The sequence below is a fragment of the Peromyscus maniculatus genome, chromosome 4 (genome assembly GCF_049852395.1).
Source record: "Peromyscus maniculatus bairdii isolate BWxNUB_F1_BW_parent chromosome 4, HU_Pman_BW_mat_3.1, whole genome shotgun sequence".
Classification (NCBI taxonomy): domain Eukaryota; kingdom Metazoa; phylum Chordata; class Mammalia; order Rodentia; family Cricetidae; genus Peromyscus; species Peromyscus maniculatus.
The window spans coordinates 12,789,748-12,808,670 of record NC_134855.1 but is presented as its reverse complement, the minus strand read 5'-3'; the positions used below and the strand labels follow the sequence as shown (position 1 = coordinate 12,808,670).

At 52.8% G+C, this 18,923-nt stretch overlaps 1 protein-coding gene across 1 annotated transcript in view; it reads left to right on the top strand.

Annotated features, from left to right (window-relative positions):
* Positions 1 to 3,371: 3,371 nt before the first annotated feature.
* Positions 3,372 to 18,923, top strand: part of Rxra (retinoid X receptor alpha) — a 190,613-nt gene continuing 175,061 nt past the window's right edge. The window contains exon 1 of the mRNA XM_076569141.1: positions 3,372 to 3,430. The gene's annotated coding sequence lies outside the window, so the exon portion shown is untranslated. The remainder of the gene's footprint in view (positions 3,431 to 18,923) is intronic.

The following is an 18,923-nucleotide window of genomic DNA, read 5'->3' as shown; positions in this document are numbered from 1 at the left end:
CAGTCAAAGAGTATGTCTGATCTGTGTTCTGGAAAAGTCAGGGCAAGATTAGAATTGTAGCCAGCCTTTCACAAGTAGAGTTTACCGGTGAGTGATATGGCCCTCAGGTCCTGTGTTAAGGATTCTCTCTCTCTCTCTCTCTCTCTCTCTCTCTCTCTCTCTCTCTCTCTCTCTCTCTCTCTCTCTCTCTCTTTTGCTTGCATGTCTATGTATGCACCACGTATGTGTAGTGTCTTAGGAGGTCAGAAGAGGGTGTCTGATTCCCTCGAACTGGAGTTATGAATGGTTGCAAGCTGCCGTGTGGGTGCTGGGAATTGAACTTGAGTCCTCTGGGAGAGAAGCCAGTGCTCTTAACTACTGAGCCATCTTTCCAGTCCCCTTATTTTATTTTTTAAAGAGAGGTTTACTTTTTAAAGATTTTATACATATGTGTGTGTGTGTGCACCACGTGTGTGCCGGTGCTCACAGAGGCCAGAAGATGGTGTTGGCTCCCCTGGAACTGGAGTTAAGGTGGTTTAGAGCCTCCGGGTGGGAATTGAACTGGGTCCTCTATGAAAGAACTGTCCGTGCCCTTAGCTGCTGAGCCTCTGCAACCCTTGCCGCCTTATTTCTTAAGAGCTCATCAATTTGGCTAGGCTGACTGGTCAGTGAGCTGCAGGAACCAGCCTGTCTCTATGCCCCAGAACTGGATCTGTAGACACACACCATCATACCCAACTTCAACACAGAGGCAGGGGATCCGAACTCAGGTCCTCATGCTTATGTGGCTGTCGCTTTGCCAAGTGAGCCGTCTTACCAGCTCCTGGCGTTTCTTCTCCAGAATCTTTTTTTTGGCTTTTTGAGACAGGATTTCTCTGTGTAGCTTTGCGCCTTTCCTGGAACTCACTTGGCCCAGGCTGGCCTCGAACTCACATAGATCCGCCTGCCTCTGCCTCCCGAGTGCTGGGATTAAAGGTGTGCACCACCACCCCCCGGCTCTTCTCCAGTTTTAAAGCCTTTCTTTCTCTTTCTGGTCTGGAGGAGTTGGGGCTGGCTCTACCTGCTTTATGTGTCCTGCCCTGCCTACCCTAGCGAGTTCGGTGTTCCCAGACGGTCATTAACTGGCTTCCAGGTCATGTGACCTAAACCCTTGCTGGAAACAGCCAAAGGGAGGATGGTTTATTTGGACTGACAGTTTCAAGTGTTTGCTCCCTGGTCACCTGGCCCCCTGCTGTTGGGCAGGACACTGTGGTGGTGGGAACATGTGGAGCACAGTTGTTCAGCTGAGCACAGCCAGGAAGTGGAGAGACAGGGAGGGGAGGCACCAGAGACCTGATACCCATTAGTAACCTCCGTTCTCCAGCAAGGCCCTACCTGCCGAAGTTTTCAAATCTCCCTAAACACTGCCACCGTCTGGGGATCCAGAGTTCAGCACATGGGCCTGTGGGGGACATTTATTCAGTAACACCAGCCTGGTTCCTGGGCCCCTCATCTGGCATCAGCAGCCACTGCGCTCTGCAGTGCTGTGTCCTGGGTGCAGAGTGGACCTGTCCCATGGGCACAGGCCTCTTGCTTGGAGGCGGCATCAGTCTTCTTCCGCCTCTATGTGGCTACCCACTCAGGCTGCAGTGTCCCCAGATATCACGGCCAGAACCAGAGCTGCTGGCTTTTCTGTTCTCTTCTTTCGTAAGCCTGTGTCGTATGTCTCCCTAGTCACAGTCCCCACCGACACAGGGCGTGTCCTAGGTCCAGCCTCACCTTCGTCTTCACCTGAAGCCTGTAGGCTGATGTCCCTACCACTCTAGAGAGGTTCGTGGGGAGGATGGTACTGCTGTAAGCACTCTTGTAATCTCTGGGGTGTCACGGATCTGTGCGTGCACCGTGCCTAGTGCAGGGACAGCCGCAGACCCCCTTTGCCATGGAGTGACTTTCACTTCTGGTCCTCTGTCACCTCAGTTCTGAGAGCTAAGGACCTCAGTGTGCTTTGTAGAGACAGCGCCTTCCCTACCTGACCTCTCCACTGCAACCCTGGGGAGCAACAGGGCTGTGGTGGAGTTTGCACACTCCGTGTGGCAGGACATCCGTCATCGCCCCCTCTCCCCCCAGACCCATTCCTCTAGCCCTCTTCTGTTCTTTATCCGCCCTCACCCTCCCTGTTCCAGCTTAAGCAGGGTTCCTCAGAGAGGCCTGTACCCTGTCTTTGCCTTCAAGGTATCCTTTTGCCTAGGCCTCTAGGCCAGCCCTGAAGGTGGCCTCAGGGACAGGCCCATTGGAAGAAACCTAAAGACTCCGAACTTTGGACTAAACTGCCGGGTTCAGACCCCCATTGCTGTGTCACAAGGGGGACAAGGTTGACTTCATTGTCTCCTCACCAGGGCCCCCGGCTGATGTCCCCACCCCCTCCCCCCTGTCCCCTCTGAAGGGATCAGCGTTCAGACTTGGAATGTGCGTGCTTCTCTGAGAGGTCCAGTGTGACTTCCTGTTTGAAGATCTTCTAAGTTTATGGAATTTCAGAAACGCTCTGTTAATAAAGGCAGGGTGACCTTTGACCTTTCCCCCCCAACATCCTGTAACAGGAAGCCAGAGATTCGCTTCTGCCCCACCTACCCGAGGGGAGCAAGGAAACATCCCTGGGAGGAAGGCCATTGCCTTTTGCCCTCCACCCTCATTCTGGAAAGTTCCATGCCCTCCCTTGGGGGTGACTGAGATACCCTTGCGGGATGGCTGAGGATAGTTAATGAGGACCAGAGCTCTGCATGGACAGCGGAGGCGGGTTTTCCTCTCGTGGGGAGGTGGTACAGAGCCTGGGGGAGGGGAACATTACCTCCTGCTAAAACTGTGAGGACCCTTGGGGACCCTCAGAGCCTAGTTCTCCCACCCAGGGAGGGGTGGCAGCGAGGCCATCAATTTAAGAGTTTTATTTACCTTGAACTACTCAGCCAAGCAGACACATTATTTAGGGACTAGAATAAAAAGCCATTCACTTTACTTCAATTGACCATTTAGTTCAATTTGCGTGTTAGTGCAGGTAATTACTGCAGTAATGACACGTGGTAATCGGGCTGATTGGGAGCCTGCCGGCTCTGTATTAATACCTCCCGTCATATACACTAATTACCCATGTGTTGCCATGGTTATCTGCATGGACGCCGTGTTAACGACACCCTGGAAACATAGAGCAATAGCGGGTGTTGAATTAAATCTTTGTGTTCTCTTAGAGCTAAAAGCGCGTTTCACATAAAATAATCATGAATAAAATGAGATCATCCTGGCGGAGTTGCCAGGAAGCTGATTAACTGAGCTGTGTAAATGTGACTTTACCCCACTCAAGAATCAGAGTCTCCCAAACGTTGTTGGGGTTGCTAGGCAACGCCCCAAGATTACATCACTCACACAAGCTGAGCTGCCCGCAATGTCATCTCTGCACGGTTACAGCACTTCTGTGGAGAGGGTGAGTGTTATAGAAATGACATTATTTCCCCCTGAGTGATGGGCATAAACGGCTGGCAGGCCTCCGAGGGCCGAGGAGGAAAGGTTTGGGAATACCTGTGTGACGCACTGGGGGTGCGACAGATGCTCCATGGGTGATGCTGATGTGTGCACGTGGGAAGGTATGGGCCTAGATGAGGGGGTCTGGAAACCTGCTCAGATGAGCCCACCCTCTTCCTGCCTGTGAATGGGCCACTGGCAAAGGAGCTACATACACAGCCTGAGCTGGGGAGAGTCTCCAGTCCCGCACCACTAGGGTCTGACTCCTGTTTCGCCTGCAATGTCAGGGATGAAACATGGAAGCAAAGGACCAGGAGTGGCGCTGAGTTGTGTTAGGGGAGGCGACCAAAGGGAAGCTGTATGGCCAGAGCAGAGAGCAAAGGAGGGTGGGAGGCCAGAGGTCTGCCTGCCTGACCTGTCTTGGGTAGACGCTCATCTGCCCCTTCTTTAGCCCACCCCTCACCGCCGGCCCTGCTGATCCTGTGACACCATCCTGGGGGCTGTGTGACTCTCCTCTCTGGGGCTCCATCTGCCAGACCACATAGGTCATTCCTACCCCACAGCCTTTGCACCCACCACCCCGTCAAATCCTCTCCAGATGTTCTCTAGCCCCCCAGCTCACTCTCTGACTTTCTGGGCTCTCAGCTCTGGTGTCCATCCTCAGGGTCTGGCCTCCCCCAGCTCCATCCACTCCTAGCTTGATTCTCTGTGTGACACATATATCAGAAACCGAGTTCTCTGCTTCTGAGTGTGCTGAGTTCCATCACGAACTCGAAGTCCATGGAAGCAGTGGAAAGTTCCATCTCTTGTCCATGTCCAGCACGCAGTTGTCTGTTTAGTAACACACAATGGAGCTGATGACAGGTAGACACTCAGATGGCTTCAGGACATGCAGGGAATGGACACCTCCCCAGCACTGTCCTCAGCTCAAAGCAGCACAATGGCTCTCTGTCTCCAGTCCCTGGGAGGTAGCCCAAGGCCATGTGTGACTCAATGGTGCTCTTTCCTTGGTGTGGTGTCACAAGGGAACCAGAGAGGGAAGAACCCAGGCACACTAGAAGCCGCCACTTGTCTTGAGAAACGTGTGATACTGGCCACTGTGTAGAAAGTTTTCGGGGCATAGCTGGAAGGGGAGAGCCACCACAGGGCTGCCTGAGGGTCCCCAGAGAAGACTGATTTGGGGAGGCCCTTCAGGGAAAAGACAGCTATGGCTTCAGGCTGAGAGTTCAGCACGGAGATTGAGGATTGTCTGAGTGTATATTCTTTCTGTGGGGTGGGACGCATGGTTGGCCTGTGGGGTGGGGCTGGTCCAGAGCTGCAGGCTTGGGATGGGGGAGTAGAGGGTTCTTAGGATCCCTCAGAGAGTGGCTTAGAAGGGGTGAATTTTGAGGCAAATAATGGGGGGGCCTCTGGGCCATGCTAAAGGAAGCTCTGTCCCCCCGAATGACAGGCCACCTTGCACAAGTGCCCAGGGCTCTTGTTCCTAATTTAGGAGCACACTTATGTTTGGTTGTTTCTGCATGCTGGGCATGCAGACCAGGCCCAGCTTGTGCAGGCAGGTGCTCCACAACTAAATGCTCACTCTCCCTGTCTCTGCCCCCCTCTTTCTCTCTCAATTAGGGTCTCTTTAAGTTGTCTAGATTAGTCTCTTACTCCTGGGCTCAAGCAATCCTCCTGCCTTAGCCTCCTGAGTAGACAGGGCTGCCTGGCACCTGTGCACCCAGCTTAGAGTGTCATACCTTCAGATGAAGTGCTTTACACAGTAAGGACAAGGTGGAGACAAGGCAGGTGTGGGGATAGCCTGGCCTGGAGTGTGTGTGTGTGTGTGTGTGTGTGTGTGTGTGTGTGTGTGTGTGTGTGTGCACTATGCAGTGACTTTAGTGACTTGGTGCCATCACTGGCACCAAGGCAGTGGGGCTCATGGGCTCCCCATGTGGAGAGAGTGTTCTGTCCCCCACTTCCTTGGTGAGCCCTCAGCACTCAGGCCAGAGAGAGTGGGGAGGGACACGGGGCTGACGTGAGCTGCATACATCTTATGCACGTCGGCCCACAGTCTGCTGCCATCTACTGCTACCAGGACCTCACCAGACATGTCATTCATACACCAAGAATGACAACAGTGAGGACTCAATTAGAATCCTGTCAACAACTGCACTCAGCCAGGGTTCGGGGGCTCACGAGGCCCTGGCAGGGACTCTGGGAGCTACTAGGCCCCAGGCTGACCCATGACAAGGGCCTGAGGGCTGGGTATGCCCGGCTTCATATTTCCCATGGTTGTGTGTGATGACATTCTGCCAGCTCTCCTTTCTGCCAGATCTAGCATACCTGCTAGATTTGGAAACTGAGGCCCAGTTTTTGTCATCATGTTATCCGTGAGTGCTTTCCAGTTCCATTCATGGGGATGAAATGCTCTTCAGGGGTTAAGCAAAGCCTGGGAAGGGGATGCTGACTTCCCACTTGCCTTTCTCTCCCTCCTGAAGCCCGAACAGTGCCAACATGCTCCCAGAACCTGCTTGGGAAATGCTCTGGCAGGGAGGATTTGGCACGTGCTGGCTGTAAGCAGGGCAAAGATCTTCTCGGCCTCAGCTCCCAGATCTGCAGCCGCTGCCAACGCTCCTCAGCCCAGACCCTCTGACACACATGCTCTTGCTTCCAGCAGCGAGGGGGCCCCGCCAAGCCCATACTCATCGCATCTGAGCCACTCCGTGCTATTTTTTTTGGAGGGTTCCAGGTCCATCCTGTGATCTGGACCCTCCTCCTTTCTGCCACAAGCCAGCCCAACCCTGTAGCCAATGTGTGGCCAAGTAGGCCACAGCCCATGGAGGCTGACTTACAGTGTGCTATGCTGGGTACTGCTCAGTATTGGCAGGGCTAGGTCTGTGGGACCCCCATAGTTGAATGATAACAACTTGCTGGAGCCGGTTCTTAGCAGACCTCCAGGGCCAAGGGAGGCAGTGAAACTCAAATTGGAAGACAGAGAGAAACCCAGAAAGTTCTGGAATTCTAACCGGGCATGGTAGCACAGACCTATACTCCCAACTCCCAAGAAACAGAGGTGAGTAGATGAGGAGTTCAAGTCAGCTTTGAATACATAGTCTGAGGCTAGCCTGGGCTATAGGAAATTTTTTCTAAAAAAAAAAAAAAGTTCTAATGGGGTTGGGAAATTGACTCAGTGGGTAAGAGTGCCTGCTCTGTAAGTTTAAGGACCTGCATTTGGATCCTTGGCACCCATGTAAAAAGCTGGGCATGGTTGTGCATGCTTATAACCCCAGTATTGAGGAGGAGGAGATAGGTAGACCCTGACAGCTCGGTGGCCAGTCAGCCTAGCAGAGGAGGTGAACTCCAAGTTCAATGAGAGACCCTGACTCAAGACAATGAGGCAGCAAGCAATAGAGGATGATACCCAGTGTCCTGCTCTGTTCTCCACACATGTGCACATGCACTGGCATGTATGCACCACACACAACCTCCTGCTACACACACTTGTTCAGAGAGAGTGCTCCATGGTCAGTGTCCAGAGGTGCATACTGGGGCTGGGGCTGAAGAAGCAAATAGCTGGTCAAGGTTGAGGCCCTGAGTGGGCGTGGCTACTGGCACATGTTAGTTAGCTACAACTCCTCTTGGGGTGCCTCCCGGCTGGCTCGAACCTGTTGCTTTGCCTGTCTCTCTTTGCAAGTCACAGCACACCCTGTGACACAGGCAGCTACTGTAGAGATGAAGATGCTGAGCTGGGATAGATGACATCACCCGAGAGCCGGCCATTAGCGGAGTTGGCTTCTGGGTCCACTCCTCACGTGGGGACACAGGAAGCAGGAAGTGGGCCAGAGACAGGGCTCCTGTCCCTGTCCTCTGGGCCTGGAATGGGAAGTATCTGCTCACAGTGGGGGGACGATTGCCTCACATAGGCTCATTCTTCCTTTCTCAGTCTCCTTGGCTTCCTACCCAGGAGCTGCTGGTAGGTTGTGTTGGCAGAGGTGGTGACTAGTGCCTAGGGACAGCTGTCCTAACCAGCAGAAACAGCTGGCCTTCCTTCCTCTCCTGAAGACCTGGGCCCCACTGCTCTCAGGCTCTGATGTGGTTCAAGTTTCTCCAGGGAGAGTGTGGCATCTCATCCTGTAAAGGTGATAGGTAGCTGCCACTGTGGTGGCTGTGGGTGCCCCGTGGCAAGAAGCATGAAGGCTGATTCACCTGGCACTCAGCACAGCCCAGTGATGCTGCCAATATCCTGAGCTGATTTGCTTAGTGGAGGGAAACATCGATGTCCAGAGACCCATTTTATAAACAATGCCCGAGATGCTCACTAGTATATGGGCTTCATGTCATCATCTGTAGTAGAGAGTGAGAAAGTTCCTGGTAGGTTGGTAGAGGCCATGGGCAGTGGGAATAGTCTAAATGGCTTTGGGGTGCTTGCTAAGCACCTACTCTATATAATCTGGAGCCAGGGTACGGTAGTGTCAAGACCTACATTCAAATTCAGCTTTGCCCATGCTCAAAAGTGACCTTGTCCAAGTAAAAGTACCTAGGAGTCTTTCTTTTCTAATCTGTGAATGGGGACTGGGTGGCACACAGATGGAGTGTATCTGGAAAGCAGAGTCAGTGGCACAGGCTGATGCCTTATCTCCCCAGCCCTTCTCTTCCAGGCCCCACTAAACTGTGTGCACCAGGTCACTTCTCTGATGTAGAGTGTTCTTGCTGTGACTCCAGAAGGGATCGAGAGGGACATCCTAAGCTGCATGCAGTCTGCTGTGCTATGTGCTGAGAGTGTAAGACTAGAGGGGACCAAAGATCATTGCTCCAGGCTGCCCTCTCGGAGGCAGAGGTTGAATCATCCCAGCCTTCATGTGGAAGTGGGAGCCACATCGAGCTGTCTAAGGTCTCTGTGATGATGTGAGATGCAAGGAGTTGTAGAATCGGGGGTGTCCTTGGACATGTCCCCCCCCCCTGCCTCATTATCCCCAGTGGGAGAAGGGGACTTCTCATAGCTTTCTAAAAGGAGTGGGGCATCCCAGGAAACCAGGATGTGACAGCAGTTCCATTATCTGGATTCTGTAATGTATGGAATCTGGGTTTGCATCTGGGCTTTACTTACTGGTTGCTGTGTGCCTTTGGGAAAGTTATCCACTTCTCTGTGCTTATGTGATCTGCTGTGGACAATGGGCATGATGACAGCCCCAGCATCCTGGGCTGTGGTGAGGATCACACTGTTAGCACACTCTTCTTGAGCTTCAAGGAAGGCAAGGAGGAGGGAGCAGAGGACAGAGCAGTGGCCATTGGAGGTGATTTCTTACAGGAAGCTCACTGAGCACCAGCCACTCAGGAAGGATGACTCCACTGGGGAGGAGGCCCTCCAGGGAAGAGCCTCAGCCCAGGGAGGCTGGATGGGAACTGAGTGGAGGTAGGACTCCAGAGACCCCCGTCGATCACCCTCCCCATCCCAAGCCCTGGGCCTCATTTCACCAGTGATGCCTGTCACACCCTGGGGAAAGTGTGAGGTGTGAGGAGACCGCGTCCCAAGTCTGTAGTGTGGTGTGCCCTCTGACTTACACCTCTCAGGTTGTGGTGAGGCCGAGATGGTCAGATACCTGGTGGAAGGCTGAGGTCAGCCTGGGGCTGCTGACTTCGCATGTGTGTGAGGGAGGTCTGCATGGTGGACCTTTCACCAGGCCGCAGAACCCCACTTGGCCTTCCTGCCAGGCCCCAGGAAGGAAGGAAGACGGGGACGTTCCTAGCACAGAGTTGCACTTGCCCTTGACTTTGGTTTTTGATGGACAGATCTCTTCTCTGTACATCAGAGGTGTCTGCCTCTGGGTTTGTACTGCAGACCTCGGGGGGTGGGGCGGGGGCTGGTGTTACACCAGTGTCCCACACAGGGACACAGAAGCAAAGTGAAAGTATCTTGTCAAGCAAATTCTTTTTGCAAAGGGGGGTGGCGTCTAGAACCCAAACTGGGCTAACAACACACTGGGGCCAACATGTCTCCAGCCTTTTATCCCGAATGTAGGTGGTGACTGTCTTCTTCATTGATGTGATTGTGTGATTGGCTAAGAGATGCGAAAGGAAAGAGAGAAGAAAAGTTCAGGAAAGAGTCTCAGAGTCTCTGTTTGTTTGGACAGAGGAGCTTAGCAAGAGCATGGGGTCTTTTTTTTTTTTTTTTGAGACAGCCTAAGCTGGCCTTGAACTTCAGAACCTCCTCTCTCCACCTCCAGCCCCTTGCAAATGAGCCATGTGTGTGACACATGGGCCATCATGAAAACTTCTATTAGATGAGGGTCAGGAGCCCAGAGTCACCAGCTTATCCTCCACTCTGGCCTGTCTAACCTTCAGTTCCCGCCCTTGGCAGGTGAAGGTCACCATGGGGGTCACAGCTGTGTGTAGATCATCACATGCAACTGGACAAAGTCTTGAAGAGAGTGCTTGTGGACTCTTGGGAAGTGGTATTCAAGACTGCTTCATTGAAAGAGCCTCAAGAAAGGGCTGGTCAGGGCCAGGAAGGTGTCTCCCTTTTTTATAGCCTTGTCTTATGAGTTAGTTCAGCCCTCTGCAGACGGGCCAAAGGCCTGCTATGAGGATGAGTGGTATAAAGTGAGTACTCCATTGATGTCCTCAGTTCCTCCTGGGGAGGCCAAGGATGGGAAACTGAGGCCCATGAAGAGGTAGCCAAGCTGGCCTGTTACCTAGGAATGCAGCCGCTCACTCTGTGTTCAACACAGCTTTGGTACGGTGTCTTTTTTTTTTTTTCCTTCCCATGAGCCTCCTTCCCCTGAGTTGTTACCTATCTCTCTTCTCCTCTGATGCCCTCTCTGAGGTCTTTTACCTCCTCTCATTACAGTTTACAGCTGGGGGTGTCTCCTCAGGGGTCCCCAGGCCCTACTGCAAGGGGCCTGTGGTATGGCAAATGGTCTGTAGCCAATGTTGATAGAGAAGAGGATGCAGGGCTCTCTGCACCCTCAGCGGCCAGCCCCACTCTCTTTCACCGGGGCCGTTTCCCTGACTCCTGATTTTTCATTACAGCAGCACACGGGCTCCGAGCTGCCCAAGGTCACAGAGCTGCGAGAGGAGCAGAATGAGGCCATTACACCAGCCTCTAATGTCCCTGCGGCCTCAGCTCGCTAGCTGCCTCGATCAAGCACCCGGGACACTCCAATTTCCGCCTGTCCTGAGGTGATCGTATCAGGGCCTGAGTGATCTCCTTGCCGGCGGGCAGTGGAGAGATGCTGTGGCAGCAAGCTGGCTGTCCCCCTACTCGGCCACCTTCTGAGTCCACCCATGCTCTCCCTTGGGAACAAAGGGAGGCACCAGCTGAGACCATTGGCTGAGAAATGGCTGGCGGGCTGTCTCCCTGCGCCTCACCCTTGCCCTGTAAGAGTTCAGGCTCAGTTCAGCTGCTGGCCGGCCAGGAGCACCAGGCACTGCCCATCAGTCTGGCTGGCTGGGAGGGCTGGGATGCTAGGCTCTGGCTGGGCTGCACGGGATGTGTGGGTGAGGAGTTACACTGGCTGTGTCGTGAGGGGACAGTGACTCCCCTCAGAAAGTCTCAGGCCCCACACCTCTGTCACCAGCATTCCTTTGTGAAAGGCCTTCGGTCTGGGGATATTGGCTGCGGCTGACCCCTATGTTGACCCCCACGCCCCCCTCACCCCCGACAGACCAGGGTAGAGAATGAGTTGGTATCTCTGGATATCTGATCCCCATCATTTAGAAGTTTTTGTGATGGTCCACTTGCTACACATGGCCCAGGGATGTGGTGGCTGTGACGCCTGCTCTGGGCTGGGAAACTTTTTACTAGAATCAGTCTCAACAAAAAATGGCAAAAATGCAAGTGTCTGTGCTGGGGGAGGAAGAGACAGGCTGTGGCCATCCCTAGACAGAGTCATCGGCAATCGACAGAGGAGAATGTAGTGTGGGGCCCCTTAGCTGCCTGGTGCTGACTTGGAAGTGGCTGTGGCTATACTCTGGACCATAGCATTGAAATAGAGCCTAGGTAGACAGTGCTCACAGGGTGAGCTGCTGGCCTCAGAGGCAACAGGGGATGGGAGGGGGGTGGACAGAGTGAGTGTGCTTATCTCGAGTATATGTTTACAAACTCTGAACTGTACGTGGAAAAGGGCAAGTTCTGCTTGGGACAGTTCCACAGGGCTGCTTCTTGGGCAGTGGGCACAGATGACAATCAGGTGGCCACTGGCTGAGATGCTGCCAAAAGGCAGAATGGGACCTCAGGCCACCTGTCCCCATGTCTCTTTGCCCTTTGCTAGACCTGGACTTGCTGCTGGTCCTGAAGCCCAGGCAGGGACCTTGGGGCAGGAATCTCCTTCCACAGGTTTAGCTGCCAATGTGCAATGTGGGGTCCTCATTACCTAGGCCACCTTCCAGTTTCCTCTGGCTTGGGAGAGCAGCCTGCGTGGTGGGGGTTGGCTTTCTGCTCCAGCTGGAAGGCAGGGTTCTGTTAGGAGTGCGCTGCCCTTGCCGCATGTTCCCCTGTGATTTCCGCTACACTGTAAACAAACCAACACCAAGATTAAACCCATAGGGATGGTGGTGGTGGGGGACACAGCGCCTGGACTGGAGCTGGGACTGCAGGGCCATGCAGCACGGCATCCTTTCTTGTGGGGCAGCAGATGCTCAAAGAAGGGGCGGATGAAGACCAGGATCTCCAGGGGCAGGGTCTCAAACCCCGCCACAGCTGTGCTGGGGTCCTCAGGAAAGCTGGGAGGCGGGCATGTCCCCTACACTCCCTACCTTCTCTCCACTGGAAGACCTCTACAGTGACATGTGCAGTGAGATGGATTTTTTTTTTTTTCTTTCGAGACAGGGTTTCTCTGTGTAGGTTTGGAGCCTGTCCTGGATCCCACTCTGTAGACCAGGGTGGCCTCGAACTCACAGAGATTCGCCAGGCTCTGCCTCCTGAGTGCTGGGATTAAAGGTGTGCGCCACCGCCGCCCAGTGATAGAATTTTATTTTATTTTATTTATTTTTTTTATGAGTAGCTCTCCCTCTTTCCAATGAACCTGGAGCCTTGCAGTGTCTAAAATATACACCTGCATAGACCATGTGTCCTCAAAGTGTCTCATCCAATCACCTACACTAGATTGGCTGCCTTGGGGCCCTGGGCTCCCCAAGGGAATGCTTTTATTTTCCTGCTGAGGAAACTGAGGAACGACCTCATTTCTACAGCTAACCCAATCAGGCTTGGTCGTGTCCTGTTAGAGGTTGTTTTGACCCTGGCACTTGACCCACCTCATCCACACAGGTAACCTGAATCAGGCACACCGGCATCCTGGGTGTAGCCTGGCACTGGAATGTTGTGACCCTGCGGTGATTTGGCGGCGGCGGCAGGGGTGGTGGTGGTGTGGGGTGGTGGTGGTGTGGGGTGGTGGTGGTGTGGGGTGGTGGTGGTGTGGGTGGTGGTGGTGTTGTCTTTCTGGTTGAGCTGAGGTTCTCACCTCTCAGGCTGGGTGATCCCTCAGTGTCTGGGATGGAAGCTATAGACCATCCTCCAAGCTCATAAGACTCTGAATACAATCAGCACAGCATCCCGGCTATAACAGGAAAAAGTAATTAAAGAGGATCCCTAGTGATAAATTCACGTGGATCTCTATGTGCAAATGCCTGACCTGCTTCCTGCAGGATCCCAGAACCTTCTAAGTATGGCCAGGCCTTGGATCCCTGCAATCCCCTAATGGTGGATGAATCTGAAAGAAGCTTGCAGGAGATGGATTGTTGGAGAGATGGCTCAGTGCTTAAAGGCACTTACTGCTCTTCCAGAGGCCCTGAATTCTGTTCCAGGACCCTTGCTGGGTATTCATAACAGTAACTCCAGCTCCCTGAAATCTGACTCCCTCTTTTGGCCTCCAAGGGCTCTTCACTCATGTGTACATACTCCCAACACACACACACACACACACACACACACACACACACACACACACACACACACACACACAAAGAGAGAGAGAGAGAGAGAGTTAAAAGATAAAAAATAAATATTAAAAAATAAAAACGAAGCCCAGGGTAGTTTTGTAAAGTCCTAGCTCAAGTAGTGAGAGCATCTTACCACTTCCCTGGGCGGGGCTGGGTGGTGTTGCTAACAGGGATGCTTCATCAGCATGAAAACCCACAACTACCTTTGCTGATTTCCAAAATGTCCCTTGGAGAGAAGACACTAAGGGTGGAACCAACCTGGTGTTTCTTGGTGTTTGGTAATAATACACGCTCTAGGGGACACACAGCCTGCAAGGAGACTATCTGCCTGGGGCCTGGCAGGCCATCATGTAAAACTTAGGTTAGCCATGCCTGGAGGACTGGAAAATGGGCAAGGTTGAAGGTACATCCATGAAAGAGCCCTGACTGCGCCAAGAAGTCCCAGATCCAAAAGGGTCTGCAGTCAAGAGTGATGATATTTGAGTTATTTGAATGTGATCCCCTTAATAAGCAAAGTTAAGTTAAAATGAATGCAAGCTAGATGCCTAGTCACAATTCTCAGGCTCTGTGGGCTGGGTAGGGCCTCTCTGAAGTTCCTGTGTGATGGCTATTCTTGGTTGTCAACTTGACAACATCTGGAATTAAGTAAAACCCAAGTGGCTAGTTACATCTGTGAGGGATTGTTTTAATTAAATCATCTTAAGTGGGAAAACCCACCTTTAATCTGGATCTTTTGAGGTGGGAAGAGCCACCTTTAATCTGGGCCATAATGCTGGTAGTAGCCTATATAAGGACATGAAAGAAGGAAACTTTTGCTCTTTGCTGCTTTCTCTGGCTGGCAAGTCCATTCCTTTCCTTCATTGGATTCCAGCATATACTGAAGACCAGCTGAGACATCCAGATGCATGAACTAAACAACTACTGGATTCTTGGACTTTCCATTGGTAGACAGTCATTGTTGAACTAGCTGGACCACTATTTGTAAGCCACCCTAATAAATTACACACACACACACACACACACACACACACACACACAGAGAGAGAGAGAGAGAGAGAGAGAGAGAGAGAGAGAGAGAGAGAGAGAGAGAGAGAGAGAGAGAGAACAGAGTTCTGTTCCTCTAGAGAACCCTGACTAATTCACCTGGCAACCACAGAGCTCTCTTCTGGTGGAAGGATGCTGAGTATCAGACACTCCAGGCCTGTCACGACTTCCTGTATCCCGGTTAAGGTGTGGCCCTTCCAGGCTATCTGTGGTATCAGTGCCTGGCAGACCCAGAGCCCAGACACCTTGTTGAGGGCCGTGCTTAGTTGGGGAAAAGACTAACCTGACACATATGTGGAAGTGTGTGTGTGTGTGTGTGTGTGTGTGTGTGTGTGTGTGTGTGTGTGTGTGTGTGTCTTAGTAGGGAGGGTCATGAAAACAGCTGTCTGGCTCTGGCTTTGGGCCCCTCTTGAGGTACCAGTGGCTGATTTTCTTGGCTCCTTTGTAGCTTCAAGTCCTCTCCAAGGGTCTCAGAAGTCAGGAACCCAGCTGGGATGCATGATAAGGCCTAAGCCTCAGGTGTCCTAGGGATGGGTCTTAGCTAGCTGGACTTCCCAGAGCAGCTTAGAGTGCCCTATCCAAGTTCAGTGCAGACTGGGAAGCTCAACTGTCTGGGGCAGGTGGGGCCTGGGTCCCCTGACTCTTCTGTGCAGCAGGATCAGGAGCCACTGGCGCTTACCGGGCCCTGCCCACTTCTGTGTCCATGTGATGTCACCTTTTTTTTTTTTTTTCTCTGAGACAGGGTTTCTCTGTGTAGCTTTGCACCTTTTGTGGAACTCGCTCTGTAGCCCAGGCTAGCCTCAAACTCACAAAGATCCGCCTGGCTCTGCCTCCCGAGTACTGGGATTAAAGGCTAAAGGCAGGCGCCACTACTGCCCGGCTCAAACTAATTTTTTTTTTTTTTTTGAGCTGAGGATCAAATCCAGGGCTGTGTGCTTGCTAGGCAAGTGCTCTACTACTGAGCTAAATCCCCAACATGATGTCACCTTTGAGATCCCTGTGCTCCTACCCCATACCCTAAGTCTTCCTCACCTCCGATACTGCAGGAAATAGGGGACCATGTGAATGTGCTTGGCCTGCACCTTTTGCCAGGCTTCATTGGTTCCCTGGCCTCACAGACCCCAGACCCAAGGCCAAGGGACAGAGCAGCTTCACTGCCATCTCAGCCCTTGCCAGGATTGGAGGGGTGGCTTGCTCCAGCCCCAGCATGACTCACTTGGTGACTGGCAGGGTGAGTGAGCCCTTGCAGGGTCCCTTCCCAGTCACACAGGGCCACTGAAGCTGGCCTAATCTATCTGGCTGAAACTGGCAGTCCCCCCGTGGTTATTGTGTTTCGCGCGGAGATACTTGGATTTACTGGGTTATTGGGTCATTTTTCACTCTGCATCTCTGGTAAACCAGACTTGGAAATGAAAAGTCTCGTGGTGACTAACCATGATGGAAGAGGGTTGGGCGGGTGTGAGTGCCTGCCAACCTGCAGGGGCTGAGGGACCAGGACAGAGGAGAACAGAGCTTGTGGCCCCATGGACAGAACGCTGTGGCAGGCTACCACAGCTAAAGCCTGCTGCTGGGAGAGGGAGCCGTTCCACGCCCGAGTCATTTAGCTGCGGCATGCTCTAGCTGGAATATCGATGGGACAGAAAATAATAGACCTCTTTTATTGGGGGATCTCTCAGAACACAAAAAGGAGGAAGAAGGATGAAATGGCTGTCTTGAGGAATGCTCCCTCTGGCATTCAGTCATGTCCCTGTGGTGGCCAGGCGGCATCCCCAGGGGCAGAACTGCGGCAGGGCTGGTGCAGGACCCACCCTCTTCTCTTTCCCTCTCTCTCCTCCTCTGAAATCGGATCATTTCAGAGCCTACAATGCACTTGTGCAACACACGAGCCTCTCCCAAGAGAGGCCAGGGGCGTCCTAGGCCTCGCTTTCTAGTGGGGTCTGGAGGAAAGCAGCATTTGGGTTAGCCCGCGGGGTCACAAGCAACCCGGGAGCAGGACCGAGACTCACACTCAGATCTGAGCTTCAGTGTGTTTACAATCCAACATCTGGTCACCATCCACAGACACTTGAGGCATGCAGATCTAGCCTCAGGGCAACAAGAAACTGGGGCCTGGAGCAGAGTTCTGGTGGGGGGAGACCAGAAGAGAAAGAACACAAAATCAAAGACCACACCACTTAAATGCTCCTAAGGAAAGAGGTCTGGGGACCCTGCTGTGGGCAGTGGATGGCATTGAGGAGGATGGTGAAGGACCTCTGCTCTGTGTAGATGAGAACAAGCTTAGCCATTGGTGTCTCTAGAGTTTTCTCAAGGACAGTACAGCTTGGGTGGAGGCAGAGGGATGGATAGGCTCACTTTTGTATTCTGTATTTTTTTTTTTTTTCGAGACAAGGTTTCTCTGTGTTGTTTTGCGCCTTTCCTGAAACTCACTCTGTAGATCAGGCTGGCCTCGAACTCACAGAGATCTGCCTGCCTCTGCCTCCCGAGTGCTGGGATTAAAGGCGTGCACCACCACCTTGTATTCTGTATTCTAAAGGCACACCTAAATTCTGTTTTGGAGGAAGAGTTTGATTTCCAGCTTAGCGCATACACACTGGTAATGGTAAGCTTGTTCTGAGTTAATCCTTCCAGTCCAGATATCCTGGAGGAGTTCAAGGTTCATTGGTATCAGCACACGCCATTAATCCCAGCATTGGGGAGGCAGAGGCAAGTCATCTCTGCCAGTTTGAGGCCAGCCTGGTCTACATAGTGAGTTCCAAGCAGACTTGGTCTATCTAATGAGTTCTAGGCCAGCCTGAGCTACATAGTAAGACCCTGCCTCAAAGCAAATAATAATACAAAACAAACAAACGAACGAACAACAACAAAAACAAACTGTACCTGAGCCTAAATAACCACAGGATAAGGGGAGAGAGCAGGGGATGATCATGAGAGAGGCAAAGACACCAAGGGTCTTAGAAATGTGGCTGGCCACCTGATCAGTGGGGCTAGGGTGAATGCTGGACTGATAGACGGGTCCTACATCCCCTTTGCCTGCTGCCTGAAGATGGAAGACAGATTTTGTTTTAAAAACATTCTCTTGATTGATTGATTGATTGAACATGGCTGCATCCGTCACAATGTGCCTGTGTAGAGACCAGAAGACAACTTGTGGAGGTCAGTTCTCTCCTTCTGCTGTCTGAGCTCCACACACTGAAGTCAGGTAGGTGGTCAAGCTTGGGTACAAGCTTCTACCTGCTGAGCTGTCTAGCTGTCTTCTCAGATCACCAGCTCCCAGAATAAAGAACAATTTAAGGAGTTGATTCCATCTCTGCTCATTGGCTTCTGAAGTGACAGGTAGCAGGAAACAAATTCCTGCTTCATGCTTTGAGCTGTGGCGTGGCACTGGCTGCCAGGGGCTGGAGTGTGGCTCCGATGGCCCTGTGAGGTGGTCTCTCTTCAGCACCTGTCCTTCATCAACCAGGTTCCTGTCCAGGATTCATCCTCAGGAATGCTGGCCCCTTGCAGCACATGGGTGTCTCCCTCTCAGTGTTGCTGTGGACCAAGAAACAGATCAAAAGAAAGCAAAAACCACCCTAAACTTTCCCTGGGGAAATGGGAGGAGGGCGCTCGGCAGACCCCGGCTCTGATCCCGAGTGCAGTGGGGTGACGGCACTACTGGGATATGCGTCTTCACATTTCCACGTTGGCTGCACTGTGGTGTGTCTGAACCTCAGACTCCAGGGAGCCATGCTTCTTGCCAGCCAAGCGTGGGTTCTAACCTCTGCAGGTCCCAAAGACCTAGGAGGTCTGAGACACAGGCACAGGATCCCAGCATGGTATGGCTCCTCTGAGCCCAGAACCCCCGAGGCCTGGCTGCCTATCAGTCTCGGGGGCAGTGCCCCACTGTCTAACTGGCTTCCCTCTTGCTTTGCTCCCTGGTGTCTGAGGCTGATGTTGGCATTCAGCCTCACTGTGCAGGCATGGGTGCGTCTGTGTAGCAAGAGATGAAGGGTCTGCGGCTTTGAAAACAATCTTTCCCCTGATGGACAAAAGCCCAGGAGGCTAGGCCAGCACGTGACTGGTCAGCAGAAACTTGGGAGTGGGTATGAGAGATGCTGAGAAAGCAAGCTAGGGACCACACTCCCGTGTGGCAGTCGTCTCCATGGTGGCCACTGGCTGTGCAGGCCTTCCCCTTAGGCAGGTAGCAATACACCCTGAGTCCCCCCTCTCTGGGTGGGGATGAGTCTGGGGGTGTCTAGGAAAGGCAGGGGAGTGGCTGGAGGGAAGGGGCTCCCCGGCTCTACCTTCTTCCCATGGGTTGGATTACCTGGAGAAGTCACTGGTACCCATAACCAGCATACCTGAGAGCTTGAAGTTCAAGCTGACCATAGCTGTCTAGAACTTGTCCTCCTGCAAATAAGTGACCTTGATTTGACCGAATTTTACCCATAGCCTAGGAGGGAGGATCCACCAGCCACTGCCCAGAGCACCAAGCTTCCCGCCCCCCACCTGCT